The sequence below is a fragment of the Vulpes vulpes genome, chromosome X (genome assembly GCF_048418805.1).
Source record: "Vulpes vulpes isolate BD-2025 chromosome X, VulVul3, whole genome shotgun sequence".
Lineage (NCBI taxonomy): Eukaryota > Metazoa > Chordata > Mammalia > Carnivora > Canidae > Vulpes > Vulpes vulpes.
Window position 1 is genome coordinate 51,820,736 of NC_132796.1, and position 18,253 is coordinate 51,838,988.

At 44.9% G+C, this 18,253-nt stretch overlaps 1 long non-coding RNA gene across 1 annotated transcript; it reads left to right on the forward strand.

The window, feature by feature from the left end:
• Nucleotides 1-388: 388 nt before the first annotated feature.
• Nucleotides 389-17,732, forward strand: LOC140596221 (uncharacterized). The gene is made up of 2 exons (XR_011998256.1): nt 389-521; nt 16,379-17,732. It is a non-coding gene; the product is annotated as an uncharacterized lncRNA (long non-coding RNA).
• The last annotated feature ends 521 nt before the right edge of the window (nt 17,733-18,253 follow it).

Below are 18,253 nucleotides of genomic sequence, written 5' to 3' on the forward strand. Positions count from 1 at the left end.
CCTTGAAGGGAAGGGCCATTCAGGCTGAGAGGACCACATTAGGCAAACACACAGAGTTGGCAGTGGGCGAGATGTGAAGAAAGAAGTCAGCCGCTCACATCACCACCTTCCAGCAAAAACTCCCCACCTTCCTTTTGGGGTGTCATCCCTCTGTCACCCTCTTGGGTAAAAGGGTGGGCAGGGGGCAGGGGAGTTGTTTCATCGCCAGGACCCGCCCCCCTTCCAGCCCACCAATCAAAGCACTGCTTCTCTCTGGCCACAGTGATTGGCTCAAACTGAAATCTGTGTCTTGGGTTCGTCCAATTAGAGTGAAACCCAGGATTCAATGGGCGCATGCGCTTTGTGGCTCTTTTGAACCTGTGAGAAACTCTAGAGCCCCGGCCATCTTACAACCAACCGTTGGGGGAGGGGGCTAGAGGGAGCCCGCAGGTACGAGGCAGCCTCAGGTGAAGCCATCATGGGAAATCACCAAATTGAATCAGTTCTTAGGAAGCGGCTAGTAAGGCCTTATGGAATTGGAGGTGAGTTCTAAGTTCTGGGAAAATCTCAATCAGGATTTTGTTTGAAAGAAAGTAGGACGGAAATGGAGAGCAACAACTGTTTTCCCATGTTCACGTAGCCACTTTAGCTGGGTTTCTCAGCTACCATGAAACCAAGAAGGGAATACTCAGGGTATTCTAGCCCTTAGGGAGTAGCCTTTCTAAGTAGCAACTGGGTCTGGGGTCCGTGGCAGCCTGATTTAGTTCTTTCCTGGGAATGCCAGCATGACCGTGGGGGACGGGGGGTAGGGGTTGATTCTGGGAGTATCTGGTTTCGGATCCTGAGGACCAGCTTCTGTGGCAGCTGCAGGAGCTGTCTTCCTATAGGACCCAGACTCAGCGACCAGCCACACCTAAAAAGAGACAAAGTTTCTACAATTTGCCCCACCCATTGAGGTAAAAAATCTTCCCTACTGAGGAGTTAGAATGTTGCTTTAGAGGCAGTAGAATACATTGACAGTTTTTCAGTCAGAATGACACATCAAACCTATGCTTTGGGGATGAGGAATCTGATGGCATTTGGGAGATAAAATGATGCAAGGAGAGAGATTGGAGACAAGAAAGTGATTTGAGAGGCTCTCTTTTCATGACAGGGGACAGTGACCTGGCCTGGGACTGGCAGCAGGGAGAGAAGAAAAGACCAGTGATGAACACTGGGAGGGGAATTAACATGTGTTTTGTGTGTAGAGTAAGGAGGAAGGCAGGATCAGAGGTGATTCCCTGCTTTTTGGCTGGAGTAATTGAGGAAATGGTTCACTGAGATTGACCATTAGAAGTCCTTTAAATTCCCAATGAGGTAGTGTCCCCAGTACCTCCGAGCCAAACTAAAAGGAGGCACATGTGAGCATGAGCAAGCACAGACTGTCTTAGAATGGATATACAAGAAACTCCAAGGAGAGCAACTTCATATTGCTGAGAAAAGGGTGTGAATGCATTGCTTATTCAAAATATAAATATAGTTTCAAATTTCAAATATATAATTAAAATTAAATAACATCAGTAGCAAGCCAAGCGTGTGCCAACAGCACCCAGCAGTTACTCTCAACAGTACTGTCACCAAACTCGGAATTAATTCAGTTGATAATAATGAGACTGGAGCTTCAGCAGGATAATGCAGTGAGGGCTCTGGCACCCTTTCTGCGGATGTAATGCGCTCTGCATCCTTTTTCACATAATTGTCCAGTGGATAAACTACTTGATCAGAGTTCATAGCTGCTCTCTTTGTCATAAGGCACATCCCACCCCTTTCTTTTTTTTAAAGATTTTATATTTATTTATTCATGAGAGACATAGAGAGAAGCAAGCTCCACGCAGGGAGCTGATGTGGGACCTGATCCCGGGTCTCCAGGATCACGCCCTGGACTGAAGGCAGGCGCCAAACCACTGAGCCACCCAGGGATCCCCTACAACCCACCCCTTTCAAGGAAAGCACCAAAACTCAGAAATCAGAAAATTTAAATCAGCATTTTAAAAGCAATATATATATATTTTTCTGAATTTGGACCCACAGTGGATTTTGAATTTTGCATAGTTTGCAAAGCAGTTTCGGTTTCTTGCTTCTGCTTCTACTGGTGTAGAGACCTGAGGCCAATTACAATGTCTTGTCTAAAAGCAGACCCACTAAATCCTGGTAACACAAAAACACTGCAGCAGAAGCTTTGAAATTTAAGAACTTTGTGTTTTACTTTTTTTTTTTATTTGAGTCAGGTCAAGTTTTTTAGCCTTCATGTATCCCCCTCACTCATTTTCCCTCATAGAAGGGAAGTCCCCCAGAGACCAAAGCAGAGAGGGTGATAAGCAGATAGGACTGGGGAGCAGCTCTTCGTAGTTCCACTTGCATAGAATAAACTTGGCAAGAATAGACACGAAATATTAACAGAGGTTTCCTCCCAGTGGAATTATAGGTGAATTAAATTTCTCCAGATTATTGCCAGTGAGCATATTATTATATTTTATTTTACATTGTATTTCAGTAACAACAAATCAGTGTAATGATTCCTAGATACCATGAGACACTCATTAAAATTATTTTGTAGTATTTTTTCTGCAAACAAAATACCTTTCTTTAAACAAGAAAAATATTTAATTTCAAATGTTTTCTTTTTGTTTTAGTGGAAAAAACAATCAGTCATCATGTTTTTTCAGTGAATAAAAATTTCCCCAAACAGGCTTGCTGTAAATGTTAAAATTTTAGACATTTTGGTGATGTAGTGTGCTAACTCTATATACAACAGCTAATGTGATTAAAAGTTAAGATCTTCCTTAAGACACTGAAAATCATTATAATGAATAATTCAAATTAAATAATTTTTCAGTGTTTTCCTAAAAATAGCTTTATATTTTTAGAGTTTAATAGAAAAATGAAGCTACAAAGTAAAAATAAGACCATACAAGCAAGTAGGTAATTTATGATAAAATTAATTGTCCTTCTAAATTTTTAGGTATTACATAAAAACCATAATATGTTAAAAAATAAATGTTTACAAAGGGAGGCTTCTAGGGGTAATGATACTGCTCTATTTATTGATCTGAGTACATGCAGATATATTCCTGTGGAAAAACTCAGAAGTTGTGTCATTATAAAGTGGACATCTTTCCATATGTGTGTTATTCTTCAATAAATAATATTAAAAATAAAAGAAGGGATGTGAAACAGTTGAAGTTCACAGAATTTCAGGAGGATTGAGACTAGGTTGTTGGATATTGTGAAGAAGAATAATAATAAAACAAGAGCTACCATATATATGGCTAATAATTATAATGAACACTTAACCATGTGCCAAGAATTGCTCTGTGCACTTTACATATATTAATAAACTTAATCCTCCCTAATCCTTTAAGGTATGTGCTATTATAATTCTCATGGATGAAGAAACTGATGTACAGAGTGGTTAAGTAACTTGTCCAGGGAGGTTATAAACTACTCTTTCAAGACATTTATGGTGAACAAAGACACAGAACAGTGATTCGTGCAAAAGCAGGAAGTTTGGGTTTTTTGTTGTTGTGGGTGGTGTTGAGTTCATTTATGATTCGAGGAGAGCAGCCAGAGAGAGAAGGGGGAAAGAGAGCAAAAGAGCTTGATCCTCACCTGAGAGGCCAGCTGAGGGTGGATCAAGAACCCATATATGGGGCAGCCCCGGTGGCTTAGGGATTTAGAGCCACCATCAGCCAAGGGTGTGATCCTGGAGACCAGGGATCGAGTCCCACATTGGGCTCCCTGCATGGAGCCTGCTTCTCCCTCTGCCTGTGTCTCTGTCTCTCTCTGTGTGTCTCTCATGAATAAATAAATAAATAAAATATTTAAAAAAAAAAGAACCCATATATGTACACTTCTGCCCATGGGAAAGGTGCCTTCTAAGAGCTGAGGAAAGGAGAGTTTGTGCAGTGGAGAGCTGAGAGATCCCATACCAGGTAAAGGACATGGTGAGGACCTTTGCTGAGCCATAAGGCCAGGAGTGTTTAAAAAAAAAGTGGAAAAAAACTTGAAGTGAGGATCATTCAGTGTTTATGACAGTTAAAATGATAGTAATTGCTCATTTCTGGATCCCACCCCAGGCCTACTGAGTCAGACTCTGGAGGTGTCTGTGTTTTTAACAAACTCTGAAGGCAGTTCCAATGACCCTTGAGTTTAGAAACCTACTAGTTTGTGAGATCCACAGGCCTCAGAAGATGAAGGGAAGATGAATCCACCCTGCAATATAGAGCATGAAGGGATAGTTTTCCTCAGGATTTGGAAGTTTTAAATAAGCTCCCCAAGTGATTCTGATATAGGTGGTGTGTAGATACACTGGGGGAAATTTGCGTCAAAGGTGATGGCAGCTGAGCATGTGGGCTTAGGAGCTAGACTCTACATACTGCTTTTTTAAAAAAGATTTTATTTATTTATTCATGAGAGACACAGAGAGAGAGATAGCAAGAGAGGCAGAGACACAGGCAAAGGGAGAAGCGGACTCCACGCAGGGAGCCTGACGTGGGACTCGATCCTGAGACTCCAGGGTCAGGCTCCAGGCCAAAGGCAGGTGCTAAACCTGCTGAGCCACTCAGGGATCCCTACATACTGCTTTTTATTTCCCATTTTACCTTTGGTAAGTTAGTTAACCTCTCTGTGCCTCAATTTCCTCATCTGAAAAATGGGGCTAATAATAGTACTCACTTCATGTTGCTGTGAGGATTAAATAAATTAATGCATGTAAAGTGCTTGAAACATAGTCAACACTCAACAAATATTATCTATTAGTATTGCTGTTTATTATTCAACATAGGTGGAGGGCCCAGGGCCACTGACAGTGTAACCTATGAAAAGTCGGTTAGGCAATGGAATGTTAGAGCAGATTTGTGAAAATCACCGGGAGAGTAGAAAAGACAGTGTTGTGACCAGAGAAGAGCTCACAGGGCAAAAAGGGAGGTGGCAAAGTGAGGGCTGTACCCACTCCCTAGGGTCCCTGGTTGACAGAGATGGTCACTGACAAGGTGCACTAGATCTACCCCCTCCAAAGTGATGGAAAACAAAGTGGGGTTGGTGGAGATAACTGCTATGTCCTCTCTAGGTGGATGGGAACTGGTACTGTATCAAGGGCTAACTGTTTAAAACCTGCCTTGTTTTGCCTCTTATGGGAAGCCCAGGTTCTAAAAATGTTCTCAGTGAACAGAAGTCCTTTGTTACTCATCTGAAGAGGGTCCTGCCCTTAAATTCTAAACTGAGCCTCTTGGGCAGGTACTTGGAGCCCTGTCTCCAGCCATTGGTTCAGGCCATTGCTTAGCCTCTTATTTTCTCTTTATGCACCTTTGCACTTATTCCTGCTTGTTAAGGGGAGCATGAATGAGCTGGGGAGAGAGCTGGAACCCAGGTCCCATGAGAAACAATTGAAGGAGCTAGAGCTGTTTAGCTTAGAGAACACTTGAAGGCAGTGTCGTTTCTAAACCTCTGAAAGGCTGTTACAAGACAGCAAGAGCAGATGGCATGAGGTAGGGGGCAGAGCCAGTACCCATAAATGGATAGAAACCATGGGGAAGCATATTTCAGCTCACACAAAGAATTACCTTTCTAACGGTACTGATCAACCATGAAACAGAATAGATACCTTGTGAGGTAATGAGTTCCCTGTCACTGGAGGAATGCAAGCTGAAGTTGGATGACAGCTTTATCACAGAGAACATTTAAGTGGCTGGTTGAACTTTATAGCATAGAACACATTGTTCTATGTTTTTCAGCAGCCGGGTTTTATTTCCATAACCCTTGGCTTTCTTAGCCCTGCTCTAATATCTGGTAACCAGGTCATATTTTACATACTAGGGAATGGATTTTGGGGAGCACTCTGAGTATTCCATAGGCCCCAGGAATTGGGTCCATGCATAATCTCTCCCTTCTAGCTACCATCACCTCTCCCTTCCCAGACTGCCTTACAAAGTCAAATACATTTCTCTAGTTCCCTGCTTTCTTGCTGTCTCTGAAACAACCTCAGAGGCCCGTTAGGATTTAGGGTATAGAATCACTGATGGGAGATGACAAGACAGGAAACATGGCAGGTAATCCAGAGACCCAAGAACTCTGACCAGGTTCCCACAGTGTGGTTGTCCATGGTTTACTAAACAAGTGCTTCTCAGACTTGAATGGAAGTGAATCACCTGAGGATCTTGTTAAACTGTAGATTCTGATTCAGGGGCCTGAGATTCTGCATTTCTAACAAGCTTCCAGGTGCTGCTGATGCTGCTGGTCCATGGATCTAAATTCTTATACAAATATCAGGGTTATTGCTGTGGTCAAATGTTCTATGGCAGAGTTGTAATAAGAGTTGCAAACTCAAATGCTTATAACGATTAATATAAATGGGCAAGTGAAGCCACTAACACAATAAATTCTAAGCTGTTTGGATTGAGACCCAGCATAACAAACAATGTAGAGGGTAGACACCTAGCAGCCACTAGTCTGAGAGGTCTGTGAGTCTGTATCCACTCTGTGTGTGTGTGTGTGTGTGTGTGTGTGTGTGTGTGTGTGTGTGTTAATTCTTTGTGAGAAGCCCCTCATTTTGATCTAAGTTTGGTAGAGGCCCCAGGGGTTCTGAGAGGAGAACAAAAGGATAAACTATTTGCTGTTCAGGTGCCTCTGGATTCCTGGGATCTAGGATCCCACACACCACTTTACCCAACTGAAGGCTTCCTTGGCACTTTCCTCAGATTTCTCCCTCTGAAACAAAGGGCTCGTTTATCTTCATTCAATACAATTAGCAATGAGTATCTCTATTTCTAGCCTCCCACCATCCCCCCTTGCATACACATATCAAACAGGTTTGCTGTACTCATTTTGGCCAGTAGACTACAGGACAAACCCCCAGTTAGAGGGGGTAGGAGGTGAACTGGGTAAAGGCTCTGGGACAGAGGAGAATCCTACATATTAGGTCTCCCTCCAGAAAAGGGGAAAATTGGAAAAGAGAGTGGTTGTAATGATATGGAAATTTGGTGATGAAAAATATATTTTGCCACAGAGAAGGTGTTCTAACTCTAGAAATCCAGTCGCAAACCTGTTCCTAGGTTTGGGGAGAGAAACTCGTTTGGGAAGGGAAAGGATGGTTTCTCAAGCTGTCATGCAAACCAGAGCAAAGCATCACTGTGAACATTTGCTTTTGCTCTGATTTTAGTGACATCCTTGACTCTCCCAGTTGGAAGAGATCTTAGAGTATGTCATTTACTCCACCTTGCCACTGTCACCTCCCACTTGGAAACACCTTGGTGTCTTCTCTATTCCTTAAGCAGATTTTTGAGTTGGCACTTATTTTCCCAAGTAATCTTTCTCCCCCAAACAAGAATTTTACCTGCCCAGGAAAGTATGGTTCTTAGGCTCAGTTCTTGGGTATAAGTCTTCAGTAAACATGAGCCCTTTATTTCAGGGCTCAGTATCTACTGTCAGGGTCAGATGCTGGAATCACAATGCTCAGTGAAAGCACTGTTCTTCCACAAGAGGCCTGTCCAGTAAGGAAACATACTTAAGCCCAGGTTTGTAAGCACTAATAAGACAGCTCATCTCAACCCTCTTGGGACCCTTGGGAAGTGGCATTGGAGAGGAGAACCCAGCTCATTCTACAGAAGAGACAGGATGTTGTGCATTTCCTCACACCTTCCAGCCCTTTTTCATAATGGAAATACAAATACCTCCCCAAAAGGAATTATGCTAACTTTCAAAAATGAGTAGTCCATCATTGCACACAACCTGAGCACAAAGCCAAATGAGCTAGGAGTGGGAAACACCAAGGATCCTAAGGAGAGGAAAGAGCTCTGAGAACTAGCTACCTCTCCTGGGAGAAGGCAGAGCTGCTTGCAAAGCTCCAGAGCATTATCCCTTTACAGTATGCTCTGGACACATAGAGGGAGTCTCACCCCCAGAGGAATCAAATGATATCCTTACAAGCCTGCCTCTTGGCACCCTCCCTGTAAGATTGCATCTCTGTTCTGGATCAAGCCTGATTAGAATTTAGAGAAGCCAAGGACTTCTTCCAGCTGGTCCTTCACAGGTGTGATGAGAATGGTGATGGTGATGGCCCCCCCAGTTGGACATGAAGTTAGGCCCCAGGATGGACAACTAACAGGACCCAGTGGGGTCTGCTCCCAGATAAACTGATGCTTGGTAGGAACACCACAGCTGTGGCAGAGGCTGTGTTGAACTGCAGGAAAACCTTGCTCTGAGAATCAACCCCATTAGGTTGGAATTCCTGCTCCCCCATGTTCTAGCCCTGTGGCCTTGGGCAATTTACTTCACTGCTCTGTGCCTCAGTTTCCCCATCCACAAAAGCAAAGAGGTACCTATCTGAAGTCTCCCAGGAGGCTTTAATGAGGTGTTTGTCCAAATACTTGACCCAGGGCATGGGCTCAGTGTGTGCTCCTTCCTTTCCCTTGGCTTGGCAGAATATGTTTATCAAGGAAAGTTGAGATACGCTGAGGCCAGCCCTGTCCCTTGGAGTGGTGACCACCTGGAGGCTTCTAGATGCTGTGCCCAAGAAAGAAAAACATGATTAGAAAAAGGTTAAGTAAAGCTGCTCTCCACCCACCGGCCAGCGTGACAGTGTACTTGTCCATCAAATACATAGCTGATGCTCTTGGGCCACGGGCTTGCTTGAGAAGGGGGTGGTCAGATCTCTTTGCCAGGCTTGCCACTGTCTGGTCTTGTGACTAAAAGCAGTCATTTGCAAGACAGCTGGCCTGAGGTGCAGTGTTTCTATGGGAACCTAATCAGTCTGTGAAGTAATCTGAACTTTGCTCCCTCCTATGTTGAACCCTCACAAATCCCCACTCCCAGCCTTCTTTCTCCCAGCTAACTTCTCCTCCTACTGGCCTTGACCTTAAATATGGATTCTGCAAGGGAGCCTTCCAGACTATTGAACTAGCCGAAGTACCTGTACTTGGCCTGAACCCCTTGCACCTACAAGAAATGAAATGATTGTGCATTTCTGTACCAAGACTGTCACCCCACTGCCCTGGAAGCTCCTGAGGGAGGGCCAAAGCCTATTTTGTTCAGCTCTAAAACCCCATCACCTGGCACAGTGCCTGGTACATGGTATGTGCTCAGATATTTGTTGACTGACTAGATGATGCCTGCAGTGTCTCTAAGTCTTAAGATTCTAGGGTCACACAGGCAGGTTGTTTCTCTATAATCTCCAATGACAAGGGCACAGCTGACAAGCCAGAGTCTAGTCTGGAAAGGGTTTGGGACACCCTGATATGTGACATCTCTTTTTTCCCCCTCTTTTGCTCTCGTTTCTCTTCACCATCCCTACTGAGGTGGTGACAGAATCTTGAGCAGTCATTCAGCCTCCACCACAGTGGAGGGAGATAACTAGCCAACAATTCCAATAGCTCTTTTGGGTTTTGACAAAGAACAAACCAGGAGGAACAGAGAACCAGATCCAGGTGTTTCAGATCCCAGAACAAGTTCTTAAATCCTGGGTGATAAAGACAGTCCCTAACTGCCTCAGCCTGGCATACGGTTGGAAGCTGGCAGATGTGTAAGAGAGGCCTAGATCAGGGAGTCACGATAGCTCAGACTCTGACTGCCAGGAGAAATGTGGTTTCTGAAGTCAGAGGGCAAGAAGCTTGCCTCCTGCTGAGTGCTGGAGAAGAGTCCCAGAATGAACGGGAAGTGCAAGGAGAGAGCCAACCCTGAAGGAACCATCCCTCAGAGGCTCAGATTGCAACTGCTCTTCTATGCATTGGCTTAAAAATCAAATTCCATTCTAGACAAATTTTCTTATTGCATGCAAGCTGCTCTAATTTCAAGAATGTCAAATATGCGGCCAAATGCAATTACATTTTAAGTACAGTACTCGAAATATAGCACAAATTTCTAAACCAATTTTAATCACATTACAGAGAGGGCAGACATGCTCAGCAATCTGAAATTCCACCTTATCCAGAGAGCCTTTCCTGATTAGTTAGAAGAGTGGCCAATTTGCTGGCTCTGCCCTGCCTATTCTCCTGTCCACACTCTGCTGTCAGGTATGCATTTATCCTTATTCTTGTAATAGTGTAGATATGTTTTATGGATTGTTCATTCAGCCTTGATTACCTGTTAACTTGGCTTATCACATGCCTTTTATGCCTGAACAGCCCTTTGGCTTTTCTTTCTGGTACCCCTCTGTGAGCATAGGCCTGGCCTTGGATTTCTTTCATGCATGGCTGGCTCATCCCTGCCCCACCCTTGTGCAGGTGCTTAATATGGGTTCTTTGAAAATGAAAGCCCAGGAAGCCAGAGGCCAAACTAGGTGGTTGTAGGGACAATATGTGGTAGGGAGTCCAAGCTCCCCCAGACCTCAGGCACAAGGGATTTTTTTTGGTCTGGTCAGTGCATTGAAGTGCCATAGCATCCTTCTGGTCTGGGGAACTGGTATACTTTTTGCAGGCCAGCATCACCAGAGATGTCTGCATGTATATTCTTGCCATGGGGTAGCTGGAGAAAGCATTATCTGGCTGCTCTCTCTGTGATGCCCAGTCTATCAACCAGGACCTGAGGGAACTACATTCAGGGGGCAGCTATTAGGAGGGAGACAAGAATCTTGCTAGTTATAGGGTCTGCAGCTGACTGGCCTTTGGTGTTTCCTTGCCAGAAAATCTAGGTGGCTGATTATGTTTCCCCAAAGGCCTCAGGGCTGTCATTCACAGGAAAGGGTTCCAGGTTCCACACACAGACACTGCCCAGCGCTCACTTGCTCTTGCTGGCTTAGGTGTCTCTCTCCCCCTTTCTCTTTCTCTCACTTACTCACTCTTTCTGTCTCTGTGTAGATGTGTCTCAGGCTCTTTCTCCCTTCTCTCTGTCTTTTTTTAAAAAGATTTTATTTATTTATTCATGAGAGACACAGAGAAGGAGATGCAGAGACATAGGCAGAGGGAGAAGCAGGCTCCATGCAGGGAACCTGATGTGGGACTCAATTCCGGGACTCCAGGATCACTCCCTGAGCTGAAGGCAGGCACTCAGCCCCTGAGCCACCCAGGTGTCCCCTTCTCTCTATCTTTGTGTGTGTCTTTCCTTTCTCTTGCTCTGTTTCTGTGTGTGTGTCTCTTTTGGTTTCTCTCTGTGGCTTTTCTGTCTGCCTCTCTCTGCCACCACCACTCACTACTCTTCTGTCTCTCCTCTCACCCCTTCAGCACTGCTCATTCCTCATTCCACAAGCTCAGACACAGAAACACCCATTTTGTCCCTTTGACAAACACACATTTAAAAAGGTAATTTCTCTTAGAAATGAAGGGAAAGGAAGTGATCCAGAGCAGAGATGTCGGCCTCAGTCAGGATGCCAAACCAAGCCCCTTAACTCTTCTGGTGTGCGTTGAGGTCACAGGGCTCCAGCCCCCAGAGGAACTGCTGTCCTCCCAGAACCCAGCTCACTGGGATATTCATGAGATGGATGACAACTTGCTGGGGCCTGTAGCATCAGATGGAGAAGTTGGGGGATGAAGGTGGACTCTGTGGAGTAGATAAATGACTTTTAAAGTCTGTCCATAATGTGAAATTCTGGGATTCTGAGATTTTACACTTGTGATTTACTTGATCCTGAAATGAGTAGGCAGTATTCAGGTCTAGGCTTCATACATTAAAGGTTACAAACTAGAATATGTTCAGGGGAGAGTAAATAGAATGGAACAGGGACTAGAGACCATGTCACTGTCTTACAGCCAACATAAATTAAATGCCTACTGTGTGCCAGACACTGGACAAAGCACTGGACATACAGAGATTAATAAGGCCCAGTCTTTTAACTTCAATGAGTGATCACATCTAGAAATACAAGTTTTAAAATTTTTTTTTAATTCAAATTTTACTCGGTTAACATCCAGTGCAACTTTCGTTTCTGGAGTAGAATTCAGTGATTCATCACTTACATATAACACCTGGAGCTCATCAGAAAAAGCACCCTTAATGCCCATCCCCCATCTAGCCCATCCCCCACCCACCTCCCTCCAACAACCCTCAGTTTGTTCTCCATTGTTAAGAGTCTCTTTGACTGGTTTCCCTCTCCCCCTTTCACCTTCCCTTCCCATATGTTCATCTGTTTTCTTTATTAAATTCCACATATAGATGAGATTATATGATTTTTGTCTCTCTCTTTGACTTATTTCATGTAGCATAATCTAGCTCCATCCACGTCATTACAAATAGCAATTAGAAATACAAGTTTATTTTTTCTAAGATTTTATTTATTTATTCATGAGAGACACAGAGAGAGAGATGCAGAGACATAGGCAGAGAGAAGCAGGCTACACGCAGGGAGCCCAATGTGGGACTCGATCCCGGGACTCCAGGATCACGCCCTGGGCGGAAGGCAGGTGCTCAACTGCTGAGCCACTCAGGCATCCCAGAAATACAAGTTTAATAACAACCCACATTTACTGAATGCTTACAATATGCCACACACTGGTCTAAGCTTTTTGTATGTCTTATCTGATTTAGTCCCCATTTTACAGGAAACTAAAACACAGAGAGGTTACATTTGGTGACATTTTAGTATCATAAGAATTGATTGAAAGAGGTAGGGCTATCTAGCCTGGAGAAGAGGGGTTCAAGAGAACGTGGATCTCTTGTCTTCAGGCTTCTGTCAGAGTCTGAAAGAACATATATATATTTGTAGCCCCAGAGGGCAGAGCTGGAACCCAAGAGTAGAAGCAGATATGGACTCCATACAAGGAAAAAAAACCTGTCTTAGGAGTCAGAACTGTCCATGGCCAGAACAGGCTTCCTGGAAAGGAAGGGAGATGTCTAAGCAGAGGCTGCATGAGCATTCAGGTAGGGGGAAGGGGAAGATGTGTCTAAAGGTCTTTTGTAGTTTTTTTTTTTTTAATTTTTATTTATTTATGATAGTCACACAGAGAGAGAGAGAGAGGCAGAGACACAGGCAGAGGGAGAAGCAGGCCCCATGCACCGGGAGCCCGACGTGGGATTCGATTTCGGGTCTCCAGGATCATGCCCTGGGCCAAAGGCAGGCGCTAAACCGCGGCGCCACCCAGGGATCCCGGTCTTTTGTAGTTTTTCTCATAGGGTGTACGTCTCTATTTTCTGGCTACACACTGGCTTAGAGACCCAAACATGACCTCTTTAAAGTCCTCAGTGGATCTGCATTCCAGCTGCCATGTGTCTACCTCTGTACACAGGGAGCACTTATGGCGTGACTGTGCTCATCCTCCTTAATATATCTCCTAATTCTCTTCTCTTGTCTGCCACCAAGGGGTTTAGGGCCATGCCTTGCAAAAGAATCCCACTCATAGTCTTCCCCTCAGCTTCCTACACAGGCCTTTGTGCTAACATCATTGCTGGGGAGCTCCAGACTAAGAGCCAAACAGCTCTTTCTCAAGATGGTCAAACTATAGCTAACAGGACAGTCACCGCCAGCCAGGTCCATGTAGCCCACAGGCCCTCATGCCTCACACAGGGTGGACTGTGGTCACCCATTGGTCATCCCAAGAGCCCTTCTCACCACCAAGATAAATACTCAAGTCTGGCACATCACACCAGCCCTAAACAAAGCATTCAGCAGTGGAGAAGATTGCTAGAAATGGCCAAGCTCATGAGGTGGCCAGAAACCCTTGGGGTTACCCCTTTCAGGGCCTGCAAGCCATGGTAGTAAAGGTCTAGACTAGCCAAGGGAAAGCAACCAAGGCCCTTGGGACAGCTGATCATTTTGTGGTCAGGGAAGCCAAGGCATTGAGCTTCTGTAGGGCAAGGAGACCATGCCTGGGAGCCTTTCATTTCATTGTCCTACAGAGAAAGCTTCCCTGAGGAGAACTGCAGGCCCTGAAAGGTCCCTGTGGTTAAGGTCAGCCCCATATTGCCCGAGAGATCCAGGGAATGAAGAGTGGCAGGAGCAGACTCTTGCACATAAGACTTTGGGCTTGTTCTTCTGATGGCCCAAAGGCTTCACTAGGAGGAAGCTGCCCTGAAGGGCTGGGTGGAGTTCCTTTTGAGGGGCTCTTTCCCCATAGCGACATGCCTCCAAAACAGGTACAACTCCTGGTCCCCTAAGTCCACAGCTTACAGCCTGAGCATAATCTCAAAGAACCAGCTGATCAAATACTGAATCATACTCCCCTGGATAACCAGAGATGTCAAGGACAGAAGGACAGTAGAGAGATAGGGACTGGCCTCAGAACTGGGGATGCCATGGGGCAGTGAGTTGTCACATTCTGAAGACAGTTCCAGGCCAAGCTGAGGTGTTAAAGGGCAGGAAGTGTTTTGGGAATTCTGCTTACTTTGGCCAAGTGACATATGCCAAAATGATGCCGTTTCAGTTGGATGTTATGTCATGGCCACTCTCAGATTACCACCCAGTTATCTCTTGGTGCCACCTGGCAGCCTCCTTAAGCTGAGGATAGGAGATTTAATTCTAGCAAGGCCAGGCAGTTGTCAGAGAGGTTAAAATAGTGGAGATGGTATGGGATAGGGAGAAATAGAAAGGTACACAGTCAGTTATGACTCAGGTCTAATACCTGAGACTGGTATGCCCTATCCCACTCTTTGGCTGCAGGTAACTGCAGGCCACTAGGAGCTCAAATGGAGCAGCCATAAGTTGTGGGGGCCGAGAGGCAACAACGAACATTCCTGGCCATGGTGAGCTCCTATAGCAGGAGCAAGCCAGCAAATTTTCAGGATGTGGTTGTTGCTCAGGTGGATGTCCAACAGCAGAGAGTCTCCAACAAGGTGCCCCAGGCCAGGCAAGTCATGTGGTTGTCTGAGAATTTTGGGCTCTTGACTGAGTGGAGTCTGGCCACCTTTTAAGCAGTCATCGTCACTGTTGAGGCAGTTGGCTGAGAGGTCCAGAACCTGAAGGTGATACAAGAACTGGAACACTTTGTCATGAACCAGATGGTTATGGGCCAGGAGGTTGGAGGCCAGGATGGGGGAGTTGGACTGATGAAGCTAGTGAAGGGCCTCGGAGGCCAGACCCCCCCCAGCTAATTGTCCTGAAAGTACAGGCCTTGGTCTGGCCTCAGTTGCACTATCCCCACCCTTAGGGCTTTTAGAAGGTTGTGAGAGAGGTTGAGTTGTCCTACACTCCATGGGAGCCCTGCCAGAAAAGTTTGGAAGCCAAGGCCCCAGCAGGAAACCTAGCCTGGCTATCAGGGTGGGAGAGAGAAAAGAGTTCCCCATGAGCTACAGAGTGAAGTGGAGTCAGGAAGCAAGGGCTGGATCCCATTCATCAGAGTGCCTCCCATGGCACTGTCACATACATGACCTTGTTCCAAGAAGTAGGGGTGGGGGTTCCTGCTTTACAGATGATGAAAGACTCTCAGAGAAGCAAAGTGACCTGCCCCGTGTACAGGATTTTAATCCAAGTCAGACTGACTAAAAGCCTGTGCTGTTTCCACTATTTATCTTGCCTCCTTGAGTATATCTCTTTCTAGTTAAAAAGGCCTTTATTCTCTATGGCAACAGGAAATTTGTTTCTAGCCATTAATGAATCAGGGGATCCTACAGTACAGTACAATCAATACAGTCCTTGCCTGTTAGAACTGGAAGAGACTTTAGAGACCATTTCTCTCTGATAACACACTCATTTTAGAGCCGAAATGACAAAAGGCTCAGTGAGAAAAAGAGGCTTGTCTATGGGAACAGCAAACCTGAGTGGGCCCACTCACGCCCTGCCCCAGGAGCTCACAAGGTGGGGGCAGGAGGTGATGAAGAAAGGAGAGAGGCAACAGTGAACCCATTTCTGGGTTCCTTGGGTAGATACTGCCTCCCCCTCGCTACTCTTTCTTGGAGATGGGGTACCCACCCAGGATGGGAAAACCCAATTTCTAGCCCCTTCTTCTGGGAAAAGGGTCACCTTGGGAGGTTCCTTTCCCATACCCCAACTCACTCCCATTGCCCACCCTGCCCCCCAAAGACATTCCTGGGTAAAAATGAGTTGTTGGGTTTTTTTGGTTTCATTTTATATTTTTTTGAAATAGCCTCTTTTATGGTAATTATTCTTTTGTATATATTTTTTATTGGAGTTTAATATGCCAACATATAGCATAATACCCAGTGCTCATCCCGTCAGGTGTCCCCCTCAGTCCCCATCACCCAGTCACCCCAACCCCCCACCCACCTCCCTTTCCACCACCCCTTGTTCGTTTCCCAGAGTTAGGTGTCTCTCATCTTCTGTCACCCTCACTGATATTTCCCACTCATTTTCTCTCTTTTCCCCTTTATTCCCTTTCACTATTTTTTCTATTCCCCAAATGAATGAGACCATATAATGTTTGACCTTCTCCGATTGATTTGCTTCACTCAGCATAATACCCTCCAGTTCCATCCAATTTGAAGCAAATGGTGGGTATTTGTCGTTTCTAATGGCTGATCAAAATACCATGGACTTTCTTCACAGAGTTGGAACAAGTCATCTTAAGATTTGTGTGGAATCAGAAAAGACCCTGAATAGCCAGGGGAATATTGAAAAAGATAACCAGAGCCGGGGGCATCACAATGCCAGATTTCAGGTTGTACTACAAAGCTGTGATCATCAAGACAGTGTGGTACTGGCACAAAAACAGACACCTAGATCAATGGAACAGAATAGAGAATCCAGAAATGGGCCTTCAACTCTATGGTCAACTAATATTTGACAAAGCAGGAAAGACTATCCACTGGAAAAAGGACAGTCTCTTCAATAAATGGTGCTGAGAAAATTGGACAGCCACGTGCAGAGGAATGAAACGAGACCATTCTCTTACACCATACACAAAGATAAACTCAAAATGGATGAAAGATCTCAATGTGAGACATGAATCCATCAAAATCCTAGAGGAGAACACGGGAAACACCCTTTTTGAACTTGGCCACAGCAACTTCTTGCAAGATACATCTATGAAGGCAAGGGAAACAAAAGCAAAAATGAATTATTGGGACTTTATCAAGATAAAAAGCTTCTGCACAGCAAAAGAAACAGTCAACAAAACTAAAAGACAACCTACAGAAGATATTTGCAAATGACATATCAGATAAAGGGCTAGTATCCAAGATCTATAAAGAACTTCTTAAACTCCACACCCAAGAAACAAGCAATCCAATCATGAAATGTGCAAAAAACATGAAGAAAAGTTTCACCAAAGAAGACATAGACATGGCCAACAAGCACATGAGAAACTGCTCTGCATCACTGGCCATCAGGGAAATACAAATCAAAAGCACAATGAGATACCACCTCACACCAGTGAGAATGGTGAACATTAACAAGACAGGACACAACAAATGTTGGAGAGGATGTGGAGAAAGGGGAACCCTCTTACAGTGTTGGTGGGAATGTGAGCAGGTACAGCCACTGTGGAAAGCTGTGTGGAGGTTCCTCAAAGAGTTAAAAATAGAACTGCCTACAACCCAGCAATTGCACTGCTGGGGATTTACCCCAAAGATACAGATGCAGTGAAATGACAGGACACCTGCACCCCGATGTTTATAGGAGCAATGTCCACAATAGCCAAACTGTGGAAGGAGCCTCGGTGTCCACTGAAAGATGAATGGATAAAGAAGATGTGGTCTATGTATACAATGGAATGTTACTCAGTTATTAGAAATGACAAATACCCACCATTTGCTTCAACATGGAAAAATGAGTTTTGAGGTAAAAACAAATGAGTTCAATTCTTGGCTTTACCATCAACTAGCTTGATAAGGCAAATTCTTAAGTTTCCCTGAATCTCAGTTTCCTGACCTATAAAATAAAGATACTAATACCTCTCTCATAGACTTGCTGTGGAGATAAAATGCAATGACATCTATAAAGCACTTAACACAAAGTACTCATCTATAGCTATTCCTTTGTCCCTTTCCTATCCACCACAGACTCCCATATTTTCACCCCAGACTCGACCAGAAAGGCAAAAGTCCCCAGCATGGGGAAGTTAGGTGCTGTGGGGCTGCTACCCACAGGCTTCAGAAACAGCAAGGCCAGGATCAGGCTGATGTCTGGTTGGGCCTTGCTTTTGGGCTCCTTCAGTTTTTCCCCAGACCATGAACTTGGCTGGACCTTGGGTACTTTTAAATAGGCCCGTGCCAGGCAGGAAGTGCTGATGTAGGATGAAAAAAGCAAGAACCAACCAAAAAAGGAACCAAAAAAGCAACTTCTTCCTGGGGGAAACATAAGGCAGAGAAGTTGGGGAGGAGAATGAAGGCCTTCAAAAGTGAAAAGGAAATAGAGGAGAGTTGCCAGGTTTTTCTAAGATCTTGAGGTGCCAGGAAATGAACAACATGTGATCTCTTCCCT